Source organism: Phaenicophaeus curvirostris, chromosome 3 (assembly GCF_032191515.1).
Source record: "Phaenicophaeus curvirostris isolate KB17595 chromosome 3, BPBGC_Pcur_1.0, whole genome shotgun sequence".
NCBI classification, from domain to species: domain Eukaryota; kingdom Metazoa; phylum Chordata; class Aves; order Cuculiformes; family Cuculidae; genus Phaenicophaeus; species Phaenicophaeus curvirostris.
Window position 1 is genome coordinate 38,413,804 of NC_091394.1, and position 17,821 is coordinate 38,431,624.

At 41.4% G+C, this 17,821-nt stretch overlaps 1 protein-coding gene across 1 annotated transcript in view; it reads left to right on the forward strand.

Moving 5' to 3' along the window:
* The first annotated feature begins 801 nt into the window (after window positions 1-801).
* The window catches only part of RNF144B (ring finger protein 144B), a 48,365-nt gene continuing 31,345 nt past the window's right edge, over window positions 802-17,821 (forward strand). Inside the window, exon 1 of the mRNA XM_069853725.1 lies at window positions 802-1,129. The gene's annotated coding sequence lies outside the window, so the exon portion shown is untranslated. The remainder of the gene's footprint in view (window positions 1,130-17,821) is intronic.

The following is a 17,821-nucleotide window of genomic DNA, read 5'->3' on the forward strand; positions in this document are numbered from 1 at the left end:
TGTTTATACATCAGTCTTCACAGAAAAGTACTGGAGGCAAAATGCCAGCAACATTTGCGTGAAGTACAAAGGAAACTTTTTTCATCATGAAGAGAAAACTACCGATTAGCACCCATATTTGTTTCTCTTTGTTTTTCTGCACCCCCTGTACTCCGAGGAGTCTGTACTTATTTGTGGGTGTGGTACATTTCTTACAGCAGGAAAAGTTCTGGAGGGTTTGATGTCATGTGGCACAATAATACCTTCTCCTGCTGCTTGACTGGTGTGAATCACACTTGTAGGTTTGGAGTACAGAACTGCAGGATTACCAGACCCTCTTGCACACAAGCTCAGCTTAACAAGGAAAAATTTAGTATTGGTGGAATAAGCTGAGCCCTATCATCATTAAGCATTCAGATCTGAATTACAGTGACACTTTAGTCATGAATTTAGATTTTTTGCTTCCTTCCCCTCCAATGTGAAGAAATCACTTTTCTTTTAGATGACATTTTTCACATGTGGGGTTAAGCAGAAGCCAACAGTGCTTCAGACATCATCTGCCAGTACGGTAGCTGCTATACAAACAGCTATCCTAATACAGGTTAAATGGCAGTTGGGAGGGTTTTTATGAGCACTCATCTAGTGCCTTGTCTCTTACAGTTTTATCTAGTCGGAGCTTAGGTGGGAGCTATGGTTGAAAGCAGCACAGACATCCAAATAAGATCATAGAGTATGCCTTGGCTGGAAGCTGACAGGGTTTAAGTAATCACCTGCAGTTGAATTGAGACTCGGATGGGAAGTAGGAAGTGCTGTACTCAAGCTTCCTGTATAAATAAATGCAGCTTTCCCACAGCTACGGCATACAAGCTGTGACGTGCTTTTAAGATATAATGGCAGCATGCTCTTAATAGCAGGGAGGGGATGATTTATCAGAGTGGCAAAGGGGCTGGGAGACAAGTCCTGCTGCAGTCCTAAAGTGTACAGCTGTCAGATACCCAGAGAAGAGGAAGGGCGTGCAGAGCAATCTGCCTCTGCTCCTGGTTGCGAGCTTCAGGGGTTTGTGACATTGTACTTCTGGGCAAAGCTGGAGTCTGAGTGCAGCTACTGAAAAGTCACACAGCTGGCAGTGAATGCTAACTCTCCTTTCAAGGTATGTTGGAATACAGCTTTTTGTCTTTTTTTTTTTTCCTTAAAAGCAAAGGAATCCCTGAAAAAAACTGGCGTTTGCTTCTAATGGAAGAAAGTAGAAAAGGCTTAGTTAGAAAAAAGGTAAGAACTAGAATGATTAAAGAGCTAAAACAAATGTTGTTTGTGGTTTGGCTGAAATTGAACTGTGTGATGCTTAAGGCTGGGGCAAAAGGAAATCTTGGAGTCCTGATTATTAAAGGCACAGAATATTAAATAGACATCAAGTACTTCCCAAAAGGGTGAAATTACTTTTGTCAGTGTAACTTTTAAAGAAATGTCTGTGTGAAGTGTTTGAAAATGCTGCAGTACTAGGACATATCTGTGTGGAAGGCAGTTGCTAAGATGGCATACTGTCAGTCATATGTCTGTTTTAGTTTATATACAAGAACTCGGTTCATACTGAAGACACAGCTGATTAAGCTGGAGGGAGCCCGAGTTTAAAATGCAGAGATTTCCTCCTGGTTTAAAGGTGTTTCTTCTGCCACAGTCTCATACAGCTGGTATCAGTAAGGAAAAATAAACTGATCTGTATTATTAGTGTTAATGTACACTTCTAATCTGTTTAGGGATTAGGGTTATGTGGTTTATGTAAGCACATACTAAATATAAAATTCATTTGTTTTCTTGTTTGCAATTTTTATTTTTTTACACTAAGAACAGAAAATTGGTTTTACCAGTTTGATTGCACTGCTTTTACAGCATAAGACTTTCTCAGTACAAAGCTGCTTCAGTAATGAAGATGTTTCATTCTGGTTTGTTATAAAGCTCTATATTTTCTGTAATACAGAGGCACTCTGCTTCCTAACTGTATGCGACAACATCAAATATCATCCTTCAGAGAGCACTGTGAGTAGTAAAATATTTAGGATTACTATAGCTCAGGAAGCATTGCAGGATGACTTCCCGTTCTCTTGGCAAATAAATACTGAGTGCTTTTAAGAAGTAAATTTTAGCAGAGATACAGGCTATGACTGAAATACCCCTGTGCAACTTTCCAGCTGACTATGAGCAGGCATGGCAACATGATGCGTTTGCCTACGCTGAGCCTGAAGGACAAGTCGTCTTGGTTAAGGGCAAGCATGGGGTTTGGGATAGTAATATTTATGGAATATTTTCCCAAAAAGCATATTGACTTGATTCTTGTGCTGTTTAGAACTTGTCTATGCCTGAATATGAGTGGATGTATGGGTTGTTGTCATAGCATCAAAGTGGCTGAAACCCTTCAGTGAACATAAGCTACACTGGAAAAAATACAGCACATTGATAAGAGGCTGACTGCAGTTACACTTCTGAAAGTAACACTTCAAATTATGGATGGAGAAGAGTGTGTTTGCAGAGTATCTAAAGCTATGGTAAAGGGGGAGGTGTTCCTTCAAAAGGAACTGGAACTATTCTGGAGACAAGCCAATACAATGAGAATCAAGCTCCTTTTCTTGCACAGGTCTTGCTGTCCAGTGGATTATTTGACACAGTGCTGTCTGCTCATACAAGGACACAAACACCTCCCTACAGTCATGTAGGAGTAGCAGCTTGGTATAGTTTCTGTTCCCCATCCTGTGTACTCCTCACTAATAGTCGCGGTCTTATTTCCCATAGATGGTGACATTTTGGTGATTTTGTTTGCATTGTAGTGTACTCTGGAGTAAAAGTTAATAATATAAATAGCAAACAGCATGGAGTTGTTTTGCTCCAGTAGGTTCTTCGATTACTGTATATTCTCTAAGTGCTCTATGAGCTTTGTACAAGTAAATAAACAGAATGGAAGTGGTTATCTGACCTTTTCCTTCTCATGAAGGAATGAAGTATTTACTTGTCCTTATTATCATCTTAAGTTTTAGTTGTGACTGTGAAAAGCAGCAAATCACTTCACAGGAAAATGAACAGTGCTAACTCGTTTCCAAGTTCATTACTATGCCTCTGATAATATCTACAGTATGAGTGTGAGCCCTGTGCCTGCAGTCCACCCTGTTCAGACCTTTCAGTGACTTTTAGTGGTGAGACTCAGTGGAGTATATTGCTTTGATGTGTAGTTAAAAAAGCTGCTACGGACTTGCTATCTCTCTTCTTGAGTGGGGAGTTTTCTTGAATGTCTCTGAAACTACACAATGCCCATGTGTTGTATGTATCAGATCCATAAATATCTCCTGGGCTAGTAGTGCTGCGATATCTGAGACCGTAATTACAGCTCTAGGCCCATGGATGTCACAAGCACATGTGAACAAAATACTGTGGCAGGCTGCCAGTGTTGCTGTGAACTGAATCCGTTGGACCTCCTTGCACATAGTAAAGCAGATGTTGTCTTCAGCTTCATGGGGCTGAAAGTGGTTCTAGATTTGTCTTATTCCTCTGTATGCTCACTGGGAAGTCGGTGCAGTTCCCTTCTCTCCCTCTGGCTTCCCCATGCCAAAGTCTAGCCCTGTGAAATGCAGTTCACAAATTTTCCTCATTATCCAACAGTCAGGAATAACCTTACATTCATTCCATCTCAGTAGAATTAATCTTCTTTTTGTTTGTGAAGGGAAACATTGAACAAAACAAAAAAAAAGAACAGATCTAAAGAGAGAGATAGCAAAGATACTGAAATCAGCCTCTAGCATTTTACATTTCTGCTAAAGCACAGCTGAGCTCCAGTGCTAGACTATGAGCTTTCTCTCTTGACAGAGTAGTACAGGTCTGAGGGCCATTGTACACTGCAAATTTACTCAGTCTTGAACAAATATTTACAGAGATGCTTGTGCCAAATAACTTTGTGCTGATCAGTAAGAAACTAGTGTTCAGTAATCTTTGTCTGTGTTCCTTGTAAATGGTTTCAGCCCAGTGGGAACTGAATGGGAATTACATTCATAAAGTATATTGCTAGCAGAAACTAAAACACTCATAAAAAAAGATACTATCTCAAATTACAAAGAACTTCATCCTTCACTTCCTGCTTAAGTGGGACTTTTCCGACTCCTAGTCTTCCAGGGAGGAGTAGAGGTGCTGAGTTGAAATTTCTAGGCTTGAGAGCATGACTAGGTTAACTGCCTTCCAAACACACTTTCAAATAAAAAAACGTAGTTCTATAAAACACATTTTGTTGATGCAGTTTTCTAGATCTCTTTGTATGTGTTGATACTTGTGCACAATGACATGTGTTCCCTGTTTCTTACTCTGTTTTAATAAAGAAACAATATTGTAGGTTGTCCAAGACCTGGGTGTTTTTTTACTGTATTTCTAGGGGAATCTGCTCAGCCTCCAAGGGAAAACCCGTAATCTGTAAATAGAAATGCCATCAACTTATCTGACTCTTTGAATGTCCTTGGTCCCTGCAAGTACAGTTTTGACTTTAATAGAGTTTGAGCTACTTGGCTACAGGGCCTACAAGCATCCTTGTGCCTTGCTTTCCCAAGTGGGTCAGTATCTCTTAAGTCCCAAAGCCAGCTAGCACCAGGCACTGTGATTGAGGCCGTGTGAATCTGGCTTCTGCTACAGCACAGCTAACTTCCTTGAAGTAAGGCAGTCTTAGACGTGCTCTAGTCAAGGGACTGTGTGTATAAATTTGTGTAAAACCTAATGAGAAATTCTCCACCTGTCTGACAGACTTCAAAGACTGTAAATAAAGGCAGTTGGGTGAGTTGGAGTGGGACTATTGTGTGGCTCCAGAATAGGGACTTGATAAGGTGTATTTTTGGTGTTGGTCTGAAGTTGTCTGCAGTGAAGATGGTGAGGTCAAGATGTACTGTTCATGAAAAATATAGCCAACATATTGCTATGAAGAAGTCCAGCTTATTTCTGTGGGTATGTGTACATACAGCTGTGTGGGGTTTCTTCTTGTATGCTAGAGCTTGTAGACACAACTGTCACAGGAAGTTGTTCTACCTCCTTTTTGTCTGAAGGAAAGATGAGTGGCGCTGATTAGAAGACAAGGAGAGGACAAAATTACTTTTTACTAGGAGGGAAAAAATACCATTTTACTGTCATGTTCATGTTTCTCCCTTTTAATTGAGAATGTCAGTATTTCTGTCTGATGCAAGCTTTTCTGCCTTTTACTTTGCTCTAATAGTAAGGAGAGAAAGCATAAGATGTTAGTCATTACTCAAAGGGTGGACACCATCTGAATGTCTGACAGAACCTTTTATATTAATGTTTGGTCATACAAGCTATTGTAAATAGCATCTTCAGGCTGCTAGGGGCTAAATGTACAGAACTGAAAACCTTTATATGCTCTATGTGTTTGCAAAAAGGAAAACCCATTGCAACGGAAGAGCTGTGTCTCTGTGTCCAGGGACTGAAATGTGTCCTTCAAGGGTATCTCTACTTACAGTTGTGTGTACTACATGCTGCTGTGGCTTAGGAATGAATTCTTTGCTTGTGAATATATAGCTGCAAATCATTAAAAATTGCATGCTATAGTCCCCTGTGTACATAGAAGGAAAAACACATTTCATGCCAGCTACTATGTAGGCTAATTATTTGCATGCAAAGAAAATTCCAGGATTAAGTAGTAGCAGTGATGTGCAGTCTGACACTGGTTATGTCTGAGCAGTAGATGGGAAAGTTCATCTGTTCTGCCTGTACTGATTTTGGAGCCATTCTGATGAGTAGAGGTGGGGAGATGATGAACAAAGATAAACTGGACTTCCCCCCTTCAAAAACAGGAGGTTACAGTGGGAAGAACTAGCTAATCCTATGGGCTGTTTACCATTACACTCACATGAAGCTTTTGCACAGCAGTGGACCCTCAGCTAACTGCTGGTCCTTGAACCCCTCCCAATGGGTTTTCCCCATTATAGAGCTAAGATAACATCCATGGGGCCAGCCATAACTTGCTTGCTGAAGTTTTGCGCAATGGAGAGGATGCAATCTTGCACCCTCCTGACCTCTTCGCAGTTGCAGTGATGGGTTTAGTGTTGGGGAATCTCCATCACAGTCTCTGGGGAGGATTTGTGGGAAAGGCAATCATGCCCTTTGCCTGGAGTGGAGTAAAAGCCACATATATGTATATATAGTTTATCCAGTACTGTTTTAAGGACATATTTTTTTGATTGGTCGGTGTTTTTATTGCAAATACCCAAGCAGCGTACATGGCTTGACCAGTTTCAACTCTGTTGTTGACCTAGCTTCCCACATTTTGGAAGGGTAGGTTAACAAATGAAGGAAACATGCAATTGCAGAGAGGGGAGTAGAGAAGTCCGGAATTCTTGCCGTAACTTCTTTGCTGATCCTTAACCATGAGGACAAACTGCTGATTTGAGGGGCATTAGTTGTCATGGCCATAAATAAAATAACAGCCAGAATGTAAAGATATCTTTATAAAGGTTACTGTAAGATTGTTGCCCTAGAGTATAGTAAGTCTATGAGTTCCTTCAGTACTTGTGTTCTAGATACTAATTTTTCTGAGTTTTTGGATGGTGGAGCAGTGCCTTTCCACTGCTCCTGGTTGCTTACCTTTGCACACATAAACGGGTCCATTGAAGCCATTGGAAGCACTCCAGTCGGCAGGACTTTGACTTCATGGCTAAGATCATGTACAGACTAGCCATCTGCCAGCAGATATTAAGATTCTTGAGGCTGAATTACTGGCTCTGGGGACACCGTATAGTGGCCTTCCAGGCCCTGAAGGGCATCTACAAGAAAGCTGTGGAGGGACTTTTTACAAGGGCACGTAGTGACAGGATGAGGAGGAATGGCTTTAAATTGGAGAGGGGCAGATTTAGACTAGACATTAGGAAGAAATTCTTCATGATGAGGGTGGTGAAGCACTGGCACAGGTTTACCAGGGAAGTTGAGGATATCCCAACCCTGGAAATGTTCAAGGCCAGGTTGGACGGGGCCCTGAGCAGCATGGCCCAATGAGAAGTCTCCCTGCCCATGGCAGGGGAGGTGGAACTAAGTGATCTTTAAGGTCCTTTCCAACCCAAAGCGTTCTATGATTCTGTGTTTACAGGTTGCTGTTCTCTTTTGAAATTATTTCGGTAATGAAGGTTGAAATGTGGAATTGGAATGAAGGAATGATGAATGCAAACCTCTACTGCATTTGATGTACATTTCTCCTTTATTACGCCTTGTAGTACCATCTGGATTTCTAAATGCTTGTGTAGAGCCCCTGTGTTGTGGTTGACACCGTGCAGGCAAAAACCTTCTTGTGAGTGCCTAGAGCCTGAAAAACAGAGACAGAAAGTGGATACATAAAGTCAAGCGGGACAGGACAGAGCAGCAGTGAGATGATATTGTGTCACATGATGGACAATATGATCAGCTGAGCTGCTGCAAAGCTTTTTTACTCAAGTTTAAGAAGATTTCATATTTGTCTTATATAGTTAATAAGCTCTGTTAAAAATGTTTATTTATGAAAGTGGGAATATATAGGTGATTTAAAAATATGTGGCTGTTAAAGTTAGGTGGGAGCATGACTAATTGTAGCTGAAGCTATTATTGTTATTCCAGCATAGTTTGCAACTTCTGTTCAGTAGCATGTACCTGAAACCTACCAGAGGTCAGAGATGCCCCATATTCACATCCTGATTGATGGGGTGGGTGTCATGGGGCTCCTTGGTGCTGGGGCAGCTGGCAGCGTGGAAGGAATTGCCTGCAGCAGAACTCCTCTCAGAAGCTGTCTCTCAGTATGCTGTGTGGCTTATTGCTCTTGCCATGAGTGGTCTGGAAAAGAAGAAAAGTAAATGTGGATATTGAGAAGACAATCAGAGAGGAGCTCAGTCAGAGAGTTGTTACTGGAGTGTACTTCTCTGTTTTGCCTTTGCAGATCTGGCCAGGGCTGGGACTTGTTCAGTGCTCTGTCCTTTCCTCATCTCTGATTATGACTGGCTTAGGTACGGCTTATTGAGGAACTGGAAGAGGAGTGGCTTAGGGGTACACTCCAAATGGTTTAATAACCAGTTGTAAGAAGCAGTAGTAGTTACTTCAGTAAGTGCATGTGTTTGGTTTCAAAACAATCTGCTTTTGTCTGGGTCCAAAGTTCTGCCATTGCTTCTTAAAGGCTATACTGTTTCAAATCAAACTCCAGTATAGTCAGTAGCTATTCATGTTGTTTTCTTAATGGGAAATGCTTATGTTGGTGGCAGTGATTTCCCAAAGGTCTAATCTTCAGGTTTGACTCACAGTGTTCTGATTGATTGAATGTCATTGTAGCTAAGACTTGAAAGTCACCACTAGGTAGTGTGTCCCCCTAGCTTTCTTCATCATTGAGATGTATTTGTATTGAGGGCAATTTTCAATATTTTATCTGTTTTATCTTTGTTACCTTGAACAGCGTGTTACTTCTGTAATAATGGGCAGCACTTTTGAGTGCAAGATTAGATAGGGAAAAAATTAAAACATTATACATGATAGTTTAGTTCACTGAGCAGTCACACAAAAAATTGCTATAAATGGGAAATGACCTTATTCTTTGATTTCTGTTGATGTAAATCTAAAGTTGTATGAAAGTGCTTTTTGATGCTTGTAATGAGCGGAGACTATAGGACCATAATCTTGCAAGTTTGCTGTTTTAATGGGTTGACAAAATGCAATGGCAGAGATGTTGAAGGTATCATCTTATTGCAAGCACTGAAAAAACATTTATCAGGTCATGCCTTCTAAAAGTAAATACTCAAATATGTGTTATTTTTTCAATAGATCGTGTTCAGTAAATTTTTTTAATATGTGATATTTCTTCACTGGAGGATCAGTTTTGTTGTTTCAGTCAGCTGAGTTGTTCTTTGGCTTCTGGCATACTCCGCATGCTTCCCTTAGCCCTAAGAAGTTTTGTGCTGTCATTCGAGGCCTGGCTTTGTGTCACATCTCCACTCGCCTTGACCTGCTTGCCCTGTGGTCAGAACGCTGCTTGCTCCAAACATAACATTGGCTGCTCTGAAAAAGGAGCCGTGTCCAGCCAGAGGAGCTCAACAGCCCAGATAGTTTCTTCTTAAAAGAAGAGTGCATACTATAAGCAAACGTATAGTTAGTCTCATTATCAAATAAAGTTCCATTGTTTTCACTTTAAAAATGCATGTTTAGAAATATCTCCTAAAAATCCTTGATGTTAGAACAGAGTGATGTCACATATGTCTTCAGAACATGCCCTGTCTGAACCATAGCATTTCAGCTCAAAGAGTTAACATATCCCAAGGTTTTGTTATCAGATTAACAAAAATAATCGTATTTTTTTCTGTGTAAAAGGCAAATTGTTGCATCTGACTTGCTATTCCTGTTTCAGCTGAAACACCTAGCCAAATTATCAACCCATTTGACCTCCCAACAGTTGGATTCCTTTTTACTTAGTAAATGCTACAGTTACCGAAAGGCCTCACATGGGCAGAAAGGAGGACCTATCCTCTGCTTTTGTAATTAATGTCACAAAGGGTGTGTATTTATTTGTTAGTGGTATATTAGCTCTTGTCAACAGGAAGTTAAAAGTAAAGTGTACCACGCTTATTTCAGTGGAAATTCCTTGTAGCTTAGCATTAATAGTTGTCACATAGTGTCATGAAGAATATGGGGTGTTATTTAGATAAGCTTTAGGGTCTAATCTTACCCTGGTAATCAACTCTTGGAATCACATTTGGTATAATTTTATTGTTTCAATCTCTTTTGGAAATATTTGGAAATGTTTGATGCCAAAATACACAGCTTCTGTTGTCTAGCTTCACTTTGCCTGTTTCACTGCATTTTGTGCTCATCAGCTTTTTTTAGCACCGTGACTACCAGGGTTAACACAAAACTGGGAGAATCCTTCTACTGACTCCCTGCGGGACCAGAACTATCACCATAACCTGCCGCTTGTGGCCAGCACCACTGTGTTGCCTAGGTATCATAAGTTTGGTACATCTGGGTCATCTCCAAACTTAATGCTATCAGTCCTGCCCAGGACTCCCAGTAGGTCTGGTGCATGGAGCTAAGGCTTTCCAGCCTGCCGATGTTGACGGAGCTGTATCCTGAACTTTGATGTGTACTAGCTCAAGCACAGTGCCAGCTTCTGTGATACAATGATCTGACGTCATCCCACCTTACTCTCATCCTCATGGATTCAATGAATATTGTCATTGTGGCTCCTGTCAGTTTTGAAAGAAATGAAGACCATACTTTGCTTATGCAGTTTGGTTTATTAACAGGCTGCATTATTTCTTTTTAAGTCTTTAAGTTACCAGAAGGTGCTTTTCCTAGCTGCCTGTCAGATGGGAATAGTGTTTATTTCACCATTAGCTATTAGATTCCCTTTTCTTGGACTCCATAGCTTTTTAGGAATTGAAGCGGGAAAGCCCACTTCCCCCCCAACCCCCTCCTCCCCTTTTGCTTACTTTAAAGGAATATTGCAAGGAAACATGTAAAGGTTTCCCACAATTGCAAAGAGTCACCTCTGTTTGGAAAAAAAAATGGTTTGATATTTTATGTTAATATCCACGATTTTCTTCCAGAAAACTCCCTGTGGACATACTGATGGAGGTTTGCTAGAAGTTACCATGAAGAACTGGAGTTCTAAAATCTCAATGTTATTCATACCTCACAATATAATAAGTAGTACAGTAGAGATGTTACCTGACAAGTATACTCTCAAAGACTTGTGGAGACTGATTTACATGTGCCCTTATGATGTTCTGGTTTATTAGAATGACATGGAATTATTGAGTACTTGTGAGGTTTGGGAAGCTCAATGTGTGTTTCAGGCATCCTAAAGTGCTCATGTAAGAAGGCCTGTCAGGAAGCTGGATAATATTCTTACTAAGTGCAATCTGTCTGTTACATTTTTTTTGTGCAAGAGGTTTCCTGCTCACTACGTTCCTTTCAAAGTATTTGATATATTTATTTTGTGGTAGCTAGCATGGTATGAAAATATTCTTTACACCCAGTGCTTCTTGAACAGCAGCTCAAGGGCTCTTTTTTTCCCCTAGGCATTCCAATGAAAACAAGTGAGAGAAGCTGCCTTCAGTGTAGTCTCATGTACAGACAATACATTTACTTAGGCTGCTTGTTCTTAAAACAAGTTTTCTTAAAATAAAAGTTGTACAGCGTAGAAAGCTGTCATGCAGTATTATAGATCTGACTTTTTTTAAGCCCTTCTCAAGCAGAACAGATATTGAAATGCTTTTATTCTCTGTAATACTTTGGCTTGGTACCATATTATGGTAATCCAGAACTGGGTTTTCCTTGTCCATGCATGTAATCAAGTGCTTGCTGTATTAAGGCATAGTTGTAATACAGTAAATCTGAATATATTAAAAATTTATTTAAAATTAGACATTATATTCGTGGATCTGGTTGCTTTTTTCTTGTTTTGACAGCACAGTTTCAGAAAATTTAAATACTTGTTAAACTTTTAAATAATCTCATTGTAATAACTCAGAATATTCAGGCTTTGATACACGGGAGCACATAAACATACAATTAAATGTTGCTCTTGAATATTTAGGGTTTCCTGAATTGGAGCTTTAATCATGTGTTTAACAGCCTTACTGAATCACTGCTTGATAAGTAATACTGTATGGACTAGATAGGTAGAAGGCAGTGTCTGTCAAAAGAAAGTGGTATTAATGCACTGTGTTTTAGTGGTCATATTATTAGACCACAGAAGTACTAGTACACTTGATTTAGACCAAGTCTTTATGCAGAGCTGTTGAGTTTTAAAAAGCTGCCTTAGAAATAAGTTTTCAATAATGTTGTTTTAAGAGTGTTGGGACAGCTAAGGACTTGTAATCAAAAATGGTAATGATGGAGTTCTGCTGAAGCTGATAGAAATGTGGGTTTCTGACAGCTGTCTTTACATGTTCTAATTTCATAGCTCAGTTTATATCTTCTATGATCATACTCTGTTACCTTAATACCAGTCTGTTATATTTTTTAAATCTTTCTATAATTAGTCTTTTTCACCAAGGGCCTCATTTTTAGCATTGGTTTTGAACACTTGTGCCTTTCATGTAGGTTTCTTTTTCTGTTTTGTTTTTCAAGGGGGGAACCTTAGTTACAGGCCACAACAGAATCCTGAGCTGAACTATGTCAAAACAGGTTTTTATATGGCATTGAAGTAATTTTGTAATTGTTACTTAAAAATCTCTAGGGCACGAGACACAATTACAGTGCTTGCGAATGTTTCTTCAAGAAAGTTCAGTGAAGACCTGATACACTAAATAGGAACTTAGCATAGTTGCTGTGAGTGCTGTTGTTTTGATACTAAAGTATATTATGTATATATCAGTATATTATAAAATGGGGAAGTGCCATGGTATGTGTAAGAACATGTGACCTTAAACCTAACCCCAACCTCTTTATGATCTCACCATGCGTACAAGTCTGTGCCCTGGTGCTGGTTTACTACGAGCCTAGGGGTTATTGGAGCAGAGGGGACTGTAAGGGTTTACCCTGCACCACAGGGTGGGCTCAGGCACGCATCAGCCCACAGGAAAAAAACACATAAAGGACCCTTTTTATTCCACGAACATTTTCCAGAGCAATATGTCTCATATTTGTGCATTTCTTGATTTCCTTTAAACCCCGAATTGAGCTAAAAGCACACAACTCTACTAACTTCAGCAGAATTGTTTGTAAATGCAAGGCTTGAAGTAGTTTCTGCAGGAACTCTGTTGTTGCTATTGGATGCAGCATGTGAAAAATGAAAGGATGACTTATGGTGCTGAATATAATCCATTCATTCTTCTCCAGTGGCAGTGCAGAAGGCTTTCATGATTTTATGTGATGTTTCTAAGTGGTGAAAGTCACATTCGGACACATTTTTTTAGCTAAGTACAGTGACTTGATTGCAGGCACACAAACGATGTCCTTCTAATGTTGTAGCTCAGGAGACTGCTTGGCTTGTTTCCTCCATCATGTACACAAAGTAACTTTTGTTCTTCAATCCTCTTAATCTTGGTTTGAGGCACCTGGACAGGCTCAAATGAGCCTTTTTATGATTGTAACAAGGATGTTACCTTACAATGCATGCTCACAGGGAAAGTTTCAACCCTATCTTGCATCCATTTTTAATACCTCTGTGGAACTGTGGTGGCTTGACTTTGGCTGCCAGACACCCGCCCAGCTGCTCTCTCACTCCTACTTCACGGAGTTAATAGTTTCCTCTTCGGGACACTAATATCAAGATTTGAACTGAGTACCTGTCTAAAGGCAGGCACAGCAGATATTTGCTGTTAGGAAGATGTTTTCAAAGCCTGTTATCAGCCTGTTAGGAAGTTGTTTTCAACAGTCTGTTGTCAGGAGGCCCTAAAGGCAGACAACTTCTCTACTCCTTCCTCCAGTGCTTTTGTTGTATTTTTCCTATTTGATCAAAGTCTCCACTGCTTTTGTGTTAGTGTTTCTGCTTGTACATATCCTTCCCACCCCCCTGAGCCCTTTCTCTTTCTGCTTTGAGCAAGCTCTAATGTTTTCTTTCTTATGCATGGTGTTCAGACATTTCAGTTCTGAGTGAAAGCACAAAGCTTTGTCACCTCCCAAAGACAAAGCAGAAGCATCCACAGGCGGTTGAAGGACATAGAAACATTGACAGGTCTGAGCCGCCAGCAAACTGTGGTCCTAGTGACGCCTTCCTAGGACTGACCCCATACAGCTTGTTTGCATTCAGTCAGGCCTTCAGGTCCTGCCTTATCCTATGGCATCAGCACCATTAGGGTCAGAGCTAAGGAAGGATAAGACTTCCCAACAATTCTTCTTCCTTATAAGCCGGGTAACATACTGTTCGAGGAACTATGTCCCGTTTCCTGGAAATTCTTTGCACTGTAAAGAAATTATGATCTCTCTGTGTGTGTGTATGTGTGTGGCTGATAAGTGCAAGTTTTTTTACATAATTCCTTACAGTTCATGGCTGTGTATACAAACAGAGGGCAGTTTCACCCTTCCTTGCCACCAATTTACACTGGTGTAGGATTATGTTTCTGCAAGTTAGATTGACCCCGAGATGTGCTTATCCTTACTCCACAACATATCATGGAGCCTGTGTTAATGTTGTGTGGAGGTTTTTGTGAGGAGTTCTGTGCTGCATTCAGGTTTCAGTGATACATTTCTTGCTTCAGTTGGGATTCTACCCTAAATAGGTCATTGTGTTTGTAAGCATGAAAGGGAAGATTGAAGTGCTCAGAAATGTATTTTACCTACATGAAGGTGCATTTTTCTTTTTTTCAGGGACTTTCCATTTACTTCTATTTCAAGTCACTTTTATTAATATAACCAAATGTGGAATGGTCTTTTCCTCTTTGTCTCCAACTCATTCTTTGGTGATTCTGTCTTCCCCTGCATGACACATATATCTGCAGAGTTTTACTTGCAACCTAAATTATTGCAACTGACTTGTAGTTACAGTAGGAATTTTAATCCACCGTAGAGAGAGCTGATTGGTACGTAATTAACTAATGATAGTCTGTGGGACTAAGTCTAGCAAAGTGAAAACCATAAAAATTTGGAGCAACTGAAGTGGAACTTTGTGGCTTCTCTGCAGTATATGGAAAAGTCAGTTCTGGAAAACTAAGTGTATTAAAGTGGGGGAGATGGTTTGAGGGCTTGTGAGGGGGACAGTGAGTCTTGGAGTGCTGGGAAAGAATAGGAGGAGTAGAGAATGAGAACAGGAGGAAGATGCGTTTCTTTCTTTCCCTGTTGTTTTCACCATCTGATCTGATCATGGGAATGAACCTCCCCCGTGGGCCTGATTTCTCATCAGAATGCAGTTGCCACTGGATGAAGCAACCCTTTTTGGTAACCATTAACTCTTCCCCCTGCATGCTTCCCTTGGCAGCAGTAGCAGAAATCACAGTTCTGGTGGGCAGAAGCAGAGACCATCTGGTTGGGTTGCTCTGGGAAAAGGAGCAGGGCGTGAAGGCCACGCATTCACTCTCTTTTAGATAAGCAGGATTTCAGGTACTAACAGGGATGGCTTTGCCTGTGATGGGCTGACCTTGATGACCACTTATGAGCAAGCTGACCCCCTAGGGAACGTGGAAGGGGTGCTGCTGCTTGTACCTGTGGTGCCTCCTCCAGGGGCTGTGCAGGCAGGCTGTACAGTTGTCTCCGTGGCTCCAATCCTGTTTGCTTTGTTTGCTGAACCCCACCAGGGTTATTAAGGCTGCGGTGAGGAGAGCCAGCCTGGGCTGCATGTGGGCTGGATCCTCTGGTCCACCAGGTTGGCATGGTATTGTCTGATGGTGAATTCCACAGGGTGCTCTGCTTGTTTTGTAGAGAACTTCAGCCCTGCTCTGGCATACTGTTGCAAGGGAAGGAGAAGAGTGGGAGCAATAGGGACCAAAACTGAATTTAACCTGTAAACAGTCTTCAGGGACAAAGGTGCATGGGATATCATAACATACCCCCACAGCTATCACACTGTGGCACCTGGTTGCTATTAGGGCAGAGCAGTGTAGCAGGAGCCCACTCTTCACTAGCAAACTCTTTTGCTGTCACACCAGGTACCAGATTTAGGCCATCTAATATTAACCCCTAGCCCTAAACCTCAGTCAAACACCTGAATCTTTCTACTGCTGCCTTAATAAAAGCATGCAGAGTCATAACCCCTTTTGTTATAAAAAGAACACTGACTTTGGAAACAGCTATATCACTTTTATATCCGTTCCAACATCCTGAAATATTCATTCATGATCTTCTGTACAACCATCCTTTTACCATTGTTACCTTTTATGATATAAATCAAGAAATGTCAGATCAGTGCAGCATGAGGGTGAGTGGCTTACCTGTAGCTGCTGTTGAAAAGCATACCCGAGTAAATGCGTTACAGTTCTCCTAAATACTGAGAGAACGTCTAGCGTGCAGTTTTAAATAACAGGTAGTTCTTGATCTGCTGTACTGTTTCCAATGACTCACTGTTTTCCCGCTCCTCCCTGTTGCAATAATTACAGAAGAGTATTGCAGTCCCTGACTCAGAGCGAGGCTTCCTTCCAGGGCTTCTGGCCATGCTGGAGCTCCAGCTTGGCAGCTGTGTGGAATAAACTGTGGGGTGCATCATGGTAGCAGGTGGGGTCTGCTCCAAGATAATGTGGGCACGGCATGTGTTTTGAACTAGTGATGAAAAGCCATTAAAAAGAGAGTTGGCTTTGGATTCGTGGCCAGGAATTTGGTTGCCAGAATCTTGACTATGACTTGTGTCTCTCAAAACTAGGTGCATACAGGAAAGACATGTCAAGGGACACATCTGATGGCTTCTTTGACAGGCTAGGCTAGGAAACTGCAGAGTGTAAAAATAAAAATGGGTAGGTGTGGTCTCACCCGGATTTGTTGTGGTTTCATGGCTTTTGAAGAGTGTCTTCCTGCAGATCCATAGGAGCACAGGCATGAGGCTCACAAGGCAGGGCTGGGGACAGGGCTTGGCTGTACATAAGGTTGTGAGTTCAGAACTTTGGGGTGAGGTTTCACATTTACTGTTCCCTGTAGCTCTGTGAGCACCATCGTTTCTCCCTTGAGGGAGAAATTCAGCAGGTACTGTAAGCTGGCATGTCGCGTAAACACTGCCTGGCTGCCGTCTCTCCAGGAGCTGCAGAGCAGAAGCAGTGGTGTGCTGCCAAATGTGACCTGACAGCCCTGCCACGAGGACCATCGGGACTGCAGGGGAAGCAAGCAGACGTGGACGAAAGGGCTCGAGTCTCCTGTTCATCTCAAGAGATGTCAGATCTGACAGGCACACAGATGGGTCTTGGTCCTCTGTTGTTTTCGTATTTGTGCGGCTTCCATTCATTATACAGCTTTTTTGATTTAGTAAAGCTGCACTCTCCCTTGGTGTTGCTACAAGCAGCTGCGTGCAGCTGCCCACCAGGTCGCCTTGTAAGAAACATGTGTGAAGGTCGTCTTGCCGTCAGCCAAGTATATTCGGAATCAAGTCTATGGCAGTTGGGCCAAGTTTATCAGAGATGAGAATAGAATTTTCTGTGCCCTAAATGCTGCACCAAACCCTACTGTCCATTTTGAGGTGAATAAAATCTGCGAATTTTCTTTCTCTTATTTCAGGTTAAATATGAGGATATTCTCTTTAATTTCTTTTTCATTGTTACTGTATAAGGATGATGGTCTTGACATTTTTTTATGGTTATGGTTTAGTTTTTTCAAATGCTTAGGTCAGAGAACATCACAGGTAAGCATGATATTTCTATTTGTTGCTTCTCAAAGAATAGAAGCTCTTTCCTGAGCACTGCTGTGACTTGATGTCTGGTGGAGACACAGCTATTCTGAGCATCTCCCTGTCAAAGTGCTAGTGCACTTTATTTGTGGTTCACAAACCTCAGCTAGATGCCCAAGAGCCCTATAAAATACATGGAAGAGCTGGATGCCAGTGGATGGGATGCACTAAAGCTATGAACCTGAGCAGGCAGCATTCTAGCATGGTCAAGGCAACGCAGAAAAGAGGACTGCACATGAACTACTCTTACTTGGATTTAAGCTCTAGCCCTGTATGAGGTAGGACATGCAATCTGAAACCCTGTTATGAGTTTAGATGCTTTCACCACCCATCTTGTGATGGACTGCCAGCTCGCTGTCTCAGTGATAACTCACAGAGAAAGTGGAGTTCATGGACACAGCACTCATGTTATGGGCTAGAAGGTTGAACTGCATGCCTAGGGAGTGGGAATCTGTGCTTGTTGTTGCCTTGCATGGCCCAGGAGAGCTCCTGAGCCACCAGCTATAATGGGAAGTAGGAGTGGAGATACCTGTTGAAACACTGTGAGTGCAATGAAGACTG